General features: G+C 34.2%; 1 long non-coding RNA gene across 1 annotated transcript in view; it reads left to right on the top strand.

Moving 5' to 3' along the window:
- Positions 1-12,119, top strand: part of LOC115438834 (uncharacterized) — a 23,947-nt gene extending 11,828 nt beyond the window's left edge. The window contains exon 3 of the long non-coding RNA XR_003938166.1: positions 12,109-12,119. This is a non-coding gene — a long non-coding RNA (uncharacterized LOC115438834). The remainder of the gene's footprint in view (positions 1-12,108) is intronic.
- The last annotated feature ends 458 nt before the right edge of the window (positions 12,120-12,577 follow it).

Genomic DNA, 12,577 nt, shown 5'->3' with positions numbered 1-12,577 from the left:
AATCAATAGAATGAAAAGATGAACAAAATCAACAAAATAGTCAGAAAAATTAACAAAATAACCTGTCAACAAAAAATCACAAATCCATTTAAAAAAGAAAAATTATGAAATGATCAACAAAATGATCAGTAAAATGAAGAATATAATCAAGAAATATGAGCAAAAGAGTCAACGACATGGAAAGAAATGAACAAAATCAATAAAGAAAATGGACAAAATGATCAACAAAATGATCAGTAAAATGAAGAAATTAATCAAGAAATATGACCAAAACAGTCAACGAAATGGAAAGGAATTTTTTAAAAAATAAAAAAGGAACAAAATTAACAAAAAACAAATACAATCAATACAATGAAGAGAATTAACAAAATAATCAACAAAATAGTCACAAAAATTAACAAATAATCATTAAATTTTGAAAATGAAATGGAAAGAAATGAACAAATAATAATAAAAAAAAGAAAATGTCCAAAATCATCAACAAAATGATCAGTAAAATGAAGAAAATAATCAAGAAACATGAGCAAAAGAGTCACAAAACAGAAAGAAATTAATAAAATCATTAAAATAATAGAAGATGTACAAAATGATCAACAGAATGAAGAAATAATCAAGAAATATGAGCAAAAGAGTCAATGAAATGGAAAGAAATGAACAAATTAATAAAAAAAAAAAGGAATAAAACACAAAAAAAACCCAAATAAAATCAATAGAAGGAAAAGAATGGACAAATAACAAAATAGTCATGAAATTGACAAATAATCATTAAATCATGAAAAATGAACAAAATAAGTCAACAGAAACACCCCACGCCAGGTGCTTCTCACTCTAAATACATATATTTCTGTTTCTATATGTTTGACGATCACAGTTATATTTTTCAGTGTAGTCGACCCTCCTGCAGAGACACACGGTCGACTAAACTTGACCTTTTCAGCCTTGATTCATCGTCTTCAGCCTCTTTTTCTTGTCTGGTTATTGAAAGAACATGTTCAGACGTGTTTTATCACTATGAAAAAAACAGAGTGGTTTCCATGACAACCAGCGTCCACTCTGTGGGCTGCACTAACGTCCTCACACTCACACCAGAGATGCTCCCAACACAAACCCAGCGCTCCGACACTTAAACGGTCGATAACAAAGACGTCAGACGGTTTTTATCCGGACACTTTAAGGCCAGCGGAGTTCTTCCAGGATGCGTTAAACTCAACACTCTGCTGTCGTCGTCGCCAAACGCTGAAACTTTACAAACCGTTTGACCTGAAACGTCTGAAAAACAGGTCACAGACTGGTTTCCCTGCAGCCACATTATCGGACATGCAGCAAATAACCTGCGTTTTACCCTGAGAAATTCAGTAAAAAATAAAAAAAAAAGAATATATATGAACAAAAAAATAATTAATAAAATAGTTAATAAAAGGAGCAAAAATTAATAAAATTATCAACTAAATTAATAAAATCATTACAGTGAACAAAAAACAAGTAACATTATCCACACAATTAACAAAAACCAAAGGGACAACATAAAAAAAATGAACAAATATGTAACAAAAATAAGAGCACCAAACAAACAAACAAAATAAACAAAATAGCAAAACAAGTTTCAACAAAATGAGCAAAACTGAACAAAATAATCAACCAAATGAATAAACAAATTAACAAAACGACCAAAGTCAAATCAAATAACCAATCAAATGAGCAAGAATTAACAAAAATAATTAACAAAAAAGAAACAAAATAAATTGGCAAAATTAACTAAATAATCAACCAAATTAATAAAATAATCATTAAAATGAACAAAATGAACAAAATCAACCAAACAAATGAAATTATCAACAAAATGAACAAAAAGGCAAAAAAACCCAAAATAAACAAAATTAATAAATAATCAATGAAATTAATAAAATAATCATTAAAATTAAAGTTAAAAGGAACAAAAACAAAACTGACAAAATAACCAAAATGAAAAACGACTAAAATAAATCAAAATAAGTAATCAGTAAAATGACATTTAACGAGATGCTAAAAACAAGCAAAAACTCCCCAATTTTCTTTATTATTATTATTAGTTTTTTTTTTGTTTGTTTGGTTTTTTTGTACATTTTTGGAGTGGCAGTATTTCTGCAAATGGAGGCAACTTTTTTTTTTAAGGTGGGTCTTAAGTACAATGCTAACATTTGATTGGCTCTGTAGAAATAGACAAACCCATATCTGGTGCCACAGTTCTGTGGCAGTAGACACGTGGTAATCGTATTCATTGTGTGGATTTTTTATTTTTTATTTTGTTGATCACTTCATTTTTTGGCACTTTGTGATTAGTTTTTTGTTAATTTCATCGCTTATTTTGTTTAATTATTTTTCTCATTTTTCTTCATTTTGCATATTTTCGTTTTTGTTCTTTTTTAAATTATTTTCTTTGTTCTGGCTCATTTTATTGGTAAGTTCATTGTTTGGTGGGTTTTGTTCATTTTAGTGGTTATTTATTAATTTGGTTGATTATTTTGTTCAGTGTTGTTCATTTTGTTGATTTTTTCATTTGTTTGGTTGAGTTTGTTCAGTTTTGTTCAATTTGTTGAATTTTTTTGCTATTGTGATTAGTAGACACTGGCATTAAATAATCAAAACAAAACAGAATAAACTCAAATGAACTAAAATCAATTGAATACATCATGACAGATTTCCACTGTTCAACACTAGAACAGGAATAAATTGTGCATATGTTTTTTGTATGTTTTTTCAGATTGTATTTTCACTTCAACGACGTACATTCACTTGATCAAACACTTCCAACTCGCGCTTATTTTTACTACTTTACAGTTTTATTTGGTCAAGGCTATTCGACAGAATGGACAAAATTGAATAAGACTTTCCTAAACAAAGGCGGCACTACTTCATTTTTATTTATGCGATGTATTCTTCCCCTTATGTAAAAGCAGAAATCCACGAGGACACGACACCGACGATAGAAGAAAAAAAAAAAACCTTTATCTGAGTCTTCTTTGGAGGTAAGTGTTTAATATTCAGTTGAACTTTTCCTTCAGGTAAATGAGTTGAGTCCATAGAAAGTGTACGTACAGGCCTTGAATACACACTTTACTCCTGTCACACACACTCTATGTAAACGAGGGGTTTTTGTCCAGACTAAGGAGGATTTCTCAGACGTATTTGACAGAAATGTCCATTTCTTCTCAGAATGAGTTCATATTCATACCCTGGAAATAACAGCCTTTCATAATGACTTTAACCTGATCTGACCCGACGCCAATAAGGTACCGAGAGATGGGAGGATTTATCGACACTGTAAGGACACAAGGAGACGCTGAGAAAGAGCAAGAACTGACAAAGATCTGAGAAAGAAGAGAAAAAAAAACCTTAAAATTAAAAAAAAAATACTGAAAAAAAGCCAGAACTGACAAAGATCTGAGAAAGAAGGGAAAAAAGAACCTTAAAATTAAAAAAAATACTGAAAAAAAGCCAGAACTGACAAAGATCTGAGAAAGAGAAGGTAAAAACAACCTTAAAATTCCACAAATACTAAAGAGACACTGAAAACAAACTCCAAAAATTTTATAAAGAGAAACAAAAAATTCCACAAATATTAAAGAGACACTATAAACAGGCAAAAAAACCAAACATTTTTTAGACTATAAAAAGCTAAAAACTCCACATATATTAAAGAGATGCAAAAAACAAGCAAAAACCTCCAAATTTTTTAAAAGATTGGAAAAAAAATCCAAAAATTTAAAGAGAAATGCAAAAAAAAAACTTCAAAATTTGTAGATTTTTTTGAAAAAGCAAAAAGATTCCACAAACACTAGAGAGAAACTAAAAACAACCAAAAACTCAAAGTTTTACAGATGAGCAAAAAACAAAAAAAAAAAAATCTCAAAAACACTAAAGAAAAACAAATTCTTGCTTTTTTGAGCTTCTCTTTAATATTTGTGGTTAATTTCTAAAAATTTTGAGATTCTTTCGCTGGTTTTTAGCACCTCTTTTCAATACGTTTTATCTTTGTTATGTTTTGCTTTTTTATCTTACCTCACTAAAATTTATTTAATTTTCATTACATACATAGAATTAAATTTTGAGATATGAGGGTTTTATTGATGCATATCAAATTAAACTGCTCTGAAAAATCTCCCAACAGCATGAAATAAATCTAAAATGCCAAGTAATAAAGTGAATAAATAGTCATAAATTAAGTTGAGTTGTTCTATGGTAGGTCATGTTCTCTCTACGAAACATAATGCAATTAGTTAAATTCATCGTTATTCATCACTGTATTGATTTTATTTGTGCAAAGCAGAAATGCACACACCACTTCATTAGAATTCCATACGTGCACTTGTAATGTTTCCACTAATCGGTCGGTTAAGACGCGACGCCACACGGCAGCTCGTGGATTCACTGTGAAGAACTGACGTGTTATTTCTAGAATTCTAATTATCGGGGCCTAATGTAATTGTTCCACTTACCTGCTAAATTCATCACCACTGACAAAAACAAACCCCACAACCCACCCAGTTAATACGTGGAAAGCCGCGGTTTGACAATGTACCTGGAACACGCTGCCAATGTTCCGCCAGGTGTGTTATTTCTACACTGTGAAGATAATCACGCCGAGTTAATTAGCGTTAACACGTCGTAGGTTTGGATGGCGTGGGTGTTGTTTTTTTGTTTTTCTTCTGCCGGGGTGTTTAGGAGGAAGAAGCCGGTGTGTTGCCGCAGGACACGAGTTAATTAACTTATCTAACGGAGACGTGTTCTGGAGCCTCATCTTCCACACCAGATTAGCTTAGGTGTTCTTTTTTACGCCCCATATAGGCAAGTGGAGCAGTTGGAAATAATACCGCTGTAATGGGGACAATATACACGACTAAAATAGAGATTCATTAACTAGTGGTACTATATCTGCAAGTGGGGGACGCAAAAATAAACAAAAATACCCTGGAAATAACAGCCTTTCATCATGTCTTTAACCTGATCTGACCCGACGCCAATAAAAGTACCGAGAGAATGGGAGGGTTTTAAATCCACTGGACGGACACGAGGAAGAGAGATGCTGTGAAAAAACAAAGAACTGACAAAATCTGAGAAAGAAGGTAAAAAAAAAAACAACTTAAAATTAAAAAAAAAAAAAAACACTGAAGAGAGATGCTGTGAAAAAAGCAAGAATGACAAAAAATCTGAAGAAAGAAGGTAAAAAAACAAAAAAAAAAAACAAAAAAAAAAATTCAAAAAATACTGAAGAAAGATGCTGAAAAAAAAGCAAGAACTCAAAAATCGGAGTAAAGAGAAGGTTTTAAAAAAAAAAAAAAGAAACTTCAATTCCAAAACTACTGGAAAGAGCAGCTGAAACAAAAGCAACAACTCAAAAAATCTTAGTAAAAGAAGGTTAAAAACCTTAAAATTCAAAAATACTGAAGAGGCGCTGATAAAAAAAAAAAAAAAAAGCAAGAACTCATCAAATCTGCGAAAGGTAAAAAAAAACAAAACCAAAAAAAACCTTTAACTTCCAAAATACTGAAAAGAGACACTGAAAAAAAGTATAAAACTCACAAAATCTGAGAAAAGTAAAGGAAAAACAAACACTAACCACAAAATTCAAAAATTACTGTGGGAGAGACGCTGAAAAAAAAAGCAAGAACTGACAAAAATCTGAGAAAGAAGGTAAAACAAAACAACTTAAATTCCAAAAATACTGAAGAGAGACGCTGAAAAAAGGCAAGAACTCCCAAAACTTGGAAAGAGAAGGTTTAAAAATAAAAATAAAAAAAATTCCAAAATACTGGAAAGAGATGCTGAAAAAAGCAACAACTCAAAAAAAAAAAATCTTAGTAAGCGAAGGTTAAAAACAAAATTCAAAAATACTGATGAGACACGCTGAAAAAAAAAAGCAAGAAGTCACTCAGGTCGTAGGTTTGGATGGCATGGGCATTTTTTTTTTTTTTTTGTTTTTTTTTTTTTCTTGGCGACACGGTGGTGCAGTGGTTAGCACTCGTGCCTCACAGCAAGAAGGTCCTGGGTTCGATTCCAACCACCAGTCGACGGGGGGTGGGACCTTTCTGTGTGGAGTTTGCATGTTCTCCCCGTGTCTGCGTGGGTTCTCTCCGGGTACTCCGGCTTCCTCCCACCATCCCAAAACATGCACTAATAGGTTAATTGGTTAATCTAAATTGCCCATAGGTGTGAATGTGAGAGTGATTGTTTGTCTCTATATGTTCAGCCCTGCGATGAACTGGCGACTTGTCCAGGGTGAACCCCGCCTTCGCCCCTATGCAGCTGGGATAGGCTCCAAGTGACCCCCGTGACCCTAGTGAGGATAAAGCGGGTTCAGAAAATGAATGAATGAATGAATGTTTTTTTTCTCTTGCTGGTGTGTTCAGGCGGAGGTGGGCGGAGGAGGGAAGCCGGTGTGTGTCGCCCAGAACACAAGGTTAATTAACTTATCTAACGGAGACTGTTCCGGAGCCTCATCTTCCACACCAGATTAGCTTAGGGTTCTTTTTTACGCCCCATATAGGCAAGTGGAGCAGTCGGAAATAATACCGCTGTAATGGGGACAATATACACGACTAAAATAGAGATTCATTAACTAGTGGTAGTATATCTGCAATAATAACTAAATAAATAAAAAAAAGGGTGGGCATCGGTCTTAAATATAGCATAATAAAGTATGTGGTGTATTGGTTCCATTAATTATGGCCTTATTTGCTTATTTTTTAATAGCGTAGGAGTGAACCAGCACACACAGTAACAGCAGAAGGCAGTGAAGTGAATAAAGCTGTTATTAAACTCCAGGGTCTGCAGTCAGGAGGAGGATCTGAATGGATTTGACAGAAATGCCTGTTTGTGCTGAGACCGCATTCACTGTGGTACGCAGCGATAACAGCCTTTTATTCTGATGGCTTTACCTGATCTGACCCAGCAGCTACAAGGTACACACCCATGGAAGGGTTTCAGAGACACTATACGGAGAAACGTACGAGAGACGTTCAAAATAAGTACAAATTCAACAAAGTTTTAGACAGAAGCTTAAAAAAAAGGCTAAAAATTCCACAACTGGTAAAGAGATGTTACAAACAAGCAACAAAATTCCTACAACTTTGAAGAGAATTTAAAAAAACAGCTAAAAATTACATACATTTAAAGACTGACACTGAAAAGAAGCAACAAAACATTTTAGGAAGAGAAGGTAAAAGTTAATAATTCAACACTATTAAAGAGACGCTACAAATAAGCAACAGAAGTCAAAACAGTTTTGAAAAGCGAAGGCTAAAAAAACTAAAAATTCCACAAATTTTAAAGACAGACACTGAAAACGAAAACAAAACAAAATATTTTAGAAATAGGGTTTCTTTAATTGGCTTGAAGTCTGGTTTCAACAACTCGATATGTTTAAGTGTCATGATATAACTTTTGTTATGATTTGGTGCTATATGAATAAAATTTGATTGATTGATTGAGAAAGAACATAGAAGCTAATCATTCCACAACTAGTAAAGAGACGCCACAAACAAGCAACAAAACACCTGAAATTTTAGAAAGATAACGCAAGTATAAACAGTAATTCCATACATTTTAAAGAGCGATGCTGAAAACAAGCAGTAAAGCTTCAACAATTTTAAAGAGAAGCTTAAAAAAGCGACAAATCCACAAATTTTGAAGACAGACACTACAAAGAAGTAACAAAACTCCAAAAATTTCGAAAGAGAATATATTCTTTCTAAAATTACATTTTTAAATATATTTTTTAAAAAAGCTTAAACTTTCACAAATTCTAAGGAGATACTAAAAATAAGCATGAACTCCACAAATTTTAGAAATAAGCTAAATGCAAAAAATTCTGCAAATTTCATGCAGATGCTTAAGACACGCACCAAAACACCAACAAATTTAGACATTAAAAAAGCTTTGGGAAAAAAAAAAAATCCACAAATACTACAGACTAAAAACAGCAACAAGTTCCAAATATTGTAGAGAGTGAAGATTAAAAAAAGCTAAATAATTCAACAAATTTTAATGAGATGCTAAAAACAAGCAAAAACTCTTTTCTTTTTCTTTTTTTTTTTTTACATTTTTGGAGTGGTGGTATCGCTGCAAATGGAGGCAAATTATTTCTTTATTTTTAAAGGTGGGTATTGGTCTTTATATATAACATAATAAAGTATATGGTATATTTGTATTATTACTATTTTGTTAATTATGCACAGATTTTTTTTTTTTTTTAAGGTGGGTATCGGTCTTTAAATGTAACATAATAAAGTATGTAGTGTATTTTCTTATTATTACTATTTTTGTTAAATAATTATACCCTTATTGTTTTATTTCGTGGTTTTTTTTTTATAAAGGTGGGTATTGGTCTTTAAATGTAACATAATAAAGTATGTAGTGTATTTTTTTAGCACTACTATTTTTGTTAAATAATTATACCCTTATTGTTTTATTTCGTGGTTTTTTTTTTATAAAGGTGGGTATTGGTCTTTAAATGTAACATAATAAAGTATGTAGTGTATTTTCTTATTATTACTATTTTGGTTAATAATTCTACCCTTCTTTGTTTGTTTTTTTAAACTCGTGTAGCAGTGAAGCAGCCCCTCAGACCCCCTAGAAACAGTCAAAGGCATTGGAGTTAATCAGGCTGTGGGGCTCCAGGGTCTGCAGTCCTGCATCAAATTCACATCAGTGCACTCTACAACTACTGTGGGAGGTTGTAAACAGTGAACCTGGTCCACAGGGGGAGCCGGTGGGGGGGCGGCGGTGGAAGGGGGGGGTCTGGAGTATGATGAATGTATTGGCCACAGCCGACTCTGTGTCGCTCTTGTTCTCTCCAGTCATTCGGAACATCGGGCGCTGGCCGGCGTTCCCGGTGACTTTGCTGGGGCGGATGTAGGTGTACGCCGGCGGCCACTTCAGGAACCGCGGGAACTCCCACCAGCTCCGGCCCAGGCCACGCCCACTCCCTCCAGCTTCCCCTGGTCTCTCGTTGATGCCTCTTAATAAAAACTAGCACATAAAGATTTATTAAGCACCGCAGCCCCCCCCCCCCCCCGGAAAAAAAAACAAGCCCCTTAATGTTTGGGTTATTTTGGCTTCGCTGTCCGGAGACGACGGCAAATCTCACAGGTGGAAAAGCTGCGACAGGACTGGGTTTAGTCTTCGTGTCCTTGGACCGACAGTCCACCTGCACATGTTCTGACTTTGGAAACAGAGGCAGCAAAGATTCACAAACACACGCTTTCACAGCCATTTATCACATGAGTTTGTGCTCGTTTTTAAGTATTCTGCAATTCTGGAATTTTTACCTTTGTTGCCGCTCTCTCAATTTTTTTTTCGACTTTTTCTGCTTGTTTATATTGGTTCTCTTTAATATTTGTGTTGTGGGGTTTTTTTTTAGCTTTTTGCTTTTGTAAAATTTGACTTTCTGCTTGTTTTTAGTTTTTTTTCTTAAATATTTGTGGAATTTTTTTCTACCTTTTTTAAGCTTCTCAAATTTCTCTGTTTTCTTAGCATCTTTAATTATTATTTTATTTTTTTGCTTCTAAAATGTTGATTTTTCTGCTTGGTTTTATCGTTTCTCTAATACTTGCATGTTTTGTTTTGTTCTTAGCTTTTTTTGCTCTTCTCTAAAAATTTTTTGCTCATCTCTAAAATTTTTGCACTTTAACTGTTTTTTGTTTTTTTTTTAACACATGTTCAGATGTAACAGAACTAACAAATCAGATTAACCCGTAAACATGCATGAAGACACGGGAGTACGAAAACCACCAAAAGCAACCTCACAGTCACCCAAAAACCACCTAAAAACACCCAAATCACCCCAAAACAACCCAAAAATCATGGAAAAAATAAAACCACCTAAAAATCACCTCAAAACCAAATAAAAAATCACCCAACAAACATGCAAAATTAAAAAACAAAAAACAAACAAACCACCTACACACAACCTAAAACCTCCCAAAAAAATTCACCTTAAAAATCACCCAAAAACCACCCAAAAAAAAAAAAAAAAAAAATCATGAAAAAAACCCCACAAAAACTGAAACCACCTAACCCCCCCTCCAAAAAAAACTAAAAACTAAAAATCACCCAAAAATCATAATCACCCAAAATCAGTAGTACTACTTTATTTTGAGCACATAGAATAATCATATAACAAAGAATCATATACCATAATTAGAAGAAATAAATTTAAAATTTTTGCGCTCGAAAAGGAGTGGGAAAAAGTGTGACTTACTGCCTCCACCCTGTTTTCACAAACTAATGATCAAACTAGATCCGCTTCCTTTGCTTTACACACATTTTCCTCTGTAGATTTTTTACAATAACACAAAACATCCATACAAACCATTTATATGCACTTTAAATATTTACTCCAAATACAATGATCAATAAATATATCTTCTTATCATAACGAAATAACTACAATAATATGGTTATTTTATGCGTACTTCTATATTGTTCTATATTTGTTATTATAGTGGATTTATACATCCTTTTAAATGCACAGATTGAAAAAGACATTTTTAAGTTCTGCTCCAGATTATTCCACAGATGGACCCCTCTGACAGATACACTGGCTTTTTATGTTTGTTCTACATTTAATTTTCTTGTAGATTTCATTTCCCCTTAAATTATAATTACTTTGTCTGGGCTAAAATTAACCCAAAAACCACCTCCAAAAAACAAACAAAAAAGAAATCACCCAAAAATCATGCAAAAACTCCCCAAAACAACCTAAAACCTGCCACAAAAAAAAAAAAAAAAAAAAAAAAAAAAAAAAAAAAAAAAAAATATATATATATATATATATATATATATATATATATATATATATATATAAAATCTAAAATTAACCCAAAAACCACCCCACAAAAACCAAAACCACCTAACCCCACCCAAAAAAACTAAAAACCACTCAAAAATCATGCAGAAAAAAAAAAAAAAAAAAACTAAAAAACTATGGAAAAAAAAAATTACAGAAAGATGAGTCCAAACCATCTGTGATGCATTTTAGAAACAAAGATAATTTAACCCAAATGAACCAATGCACTCATATCTATCTCATAGTATAAAACTACATTCTGACATTAGTTATTGTTTTGGATCCCAGAGCCCTGTTAGAAAAGAAACACCTGAATCTAACATGTTCAGACTTCTGTCCATTGTACTGACTGACAGACACAGAGACAGCAGCCATGTAACAGTATGGAAATTTCATATCACGGTTATTGTGACCAAAATTATCATGGTTATCATTATCGCGGTATTTATACTTATACACACTCTGAAATAATGTAACCAAGTTGTATTTAAAAAAAAAAAACAAATAAACTAAAATAATGGGCACAATGTACTTTCTGTTGCAGAAACATTCAAATATTAACATGTAAACATCAAATATGCATTAAAGATGGAACCTTATGGCCATTTGACCATTTTCCAGATGATAGACAGACAGACAGACAGACAGACAGACAGATAGATGTTTGTGTAGTCCTTTTCTCTGGTGACAGATCACTGAGCTCAGAAACCGTCGTCCTCCATCTGCCTTTTGTTCGTTGTCTTTTGTTTGTTTGTGTTGTCGTCCCACTTCACTCATTTATTTCCTTCGTCGTAGGCCTGAGGCGTCCTGGGCTGAACACACTCAATGTCTTAATTCTTCTCCTCCTCCTTCAGTAAATGAAATTGTCTATTCTGCCGTGGACTCCAGGTTAGTGCCACCGTCCATGTGACACTTCAGGACCAATCAGAGGTCAGACGTGGTTGAGAGGAGGAGGTGTGGAGGAAGTGCTTACCTGGACCCAGCTGTCATGTGTGATCAGGTCCAGGTCCAGGTCCAGATCCAGGTCCTGGTCCTTGTGACGGGCCTGATGGGATGCACTGGTACAGCGTTTGGCAGTTTGTTCATGCTACAGACAGGCAGGAGGCGGAGCCACTCCCATGCTGCTTTGCAATCTGAGCAGGATTTCCATGTGACCGCACACGTTAACCCTGGATTACTGCACATCTTCTCGGTCATGTTCAGATTTTGAAGACGCGCCGCACCGCTGAGCCGCTGTTGGTTTGCTTTTGAAGAGAAGTGAGGCAGAATAATCCACAGCGCAGCAGAGAAGTGAGGACAAAGCAGGACACAAAGGTGTTTGGTCTGATTTTAGACACACGACTAACATTAGATCTGTCTGTTTATACACAAGACACAGACTGGAGAACGTAGAAAACAGAGGACAAGGTTCCAGACGGACCACTGGTGTTCAGGTCATGTTCTGATGAAAACCTACTGCATCTACAGCTGCTGGACGCAGATGAAGTCATGTTTATATTAAACTCTTTAATCCAGGACGTTGACTTCTGTAGGTTCTGTTCACGTTCTATTTCAGCTGTGACTGCTTCAGAAATGGGGGAGAACGTTAGCAAAAACCCCACATGGAGGTTAGGACTATGTTCCACCAGTACCCATGTTCCACCAGTTACCCATGTTCCCCAGTACCTCCTTTACTACCTATGTTCCACCTTAACCATGTTCTTCTGTACCTATGTTCCAGTACCTATGTTCTCCAGTACCTATGTTCCCCAG

The sequence above is a fragment of the Sphaeramia orbicularis genome, chromosome 18, assembly GCF_902148855.1.
Source record: "Sphaeramia orbicularis chromosome 18, fSphaOr1.1, whole genome shotgun sequence".
NCBI classification, from domain to species: domain Eukaryota; kingdom Metazoa; phylum Chordata; class Actinopteri; order Kurtiformes; family Apogonidae; genus Sphaeramia; species Sphaeramia orbicularis.
The sequence above is the reverse complement of the archived record's forward strand: the minus strand, read 5'-3'. Positions and strand labels throughout refer to the sequence as shown.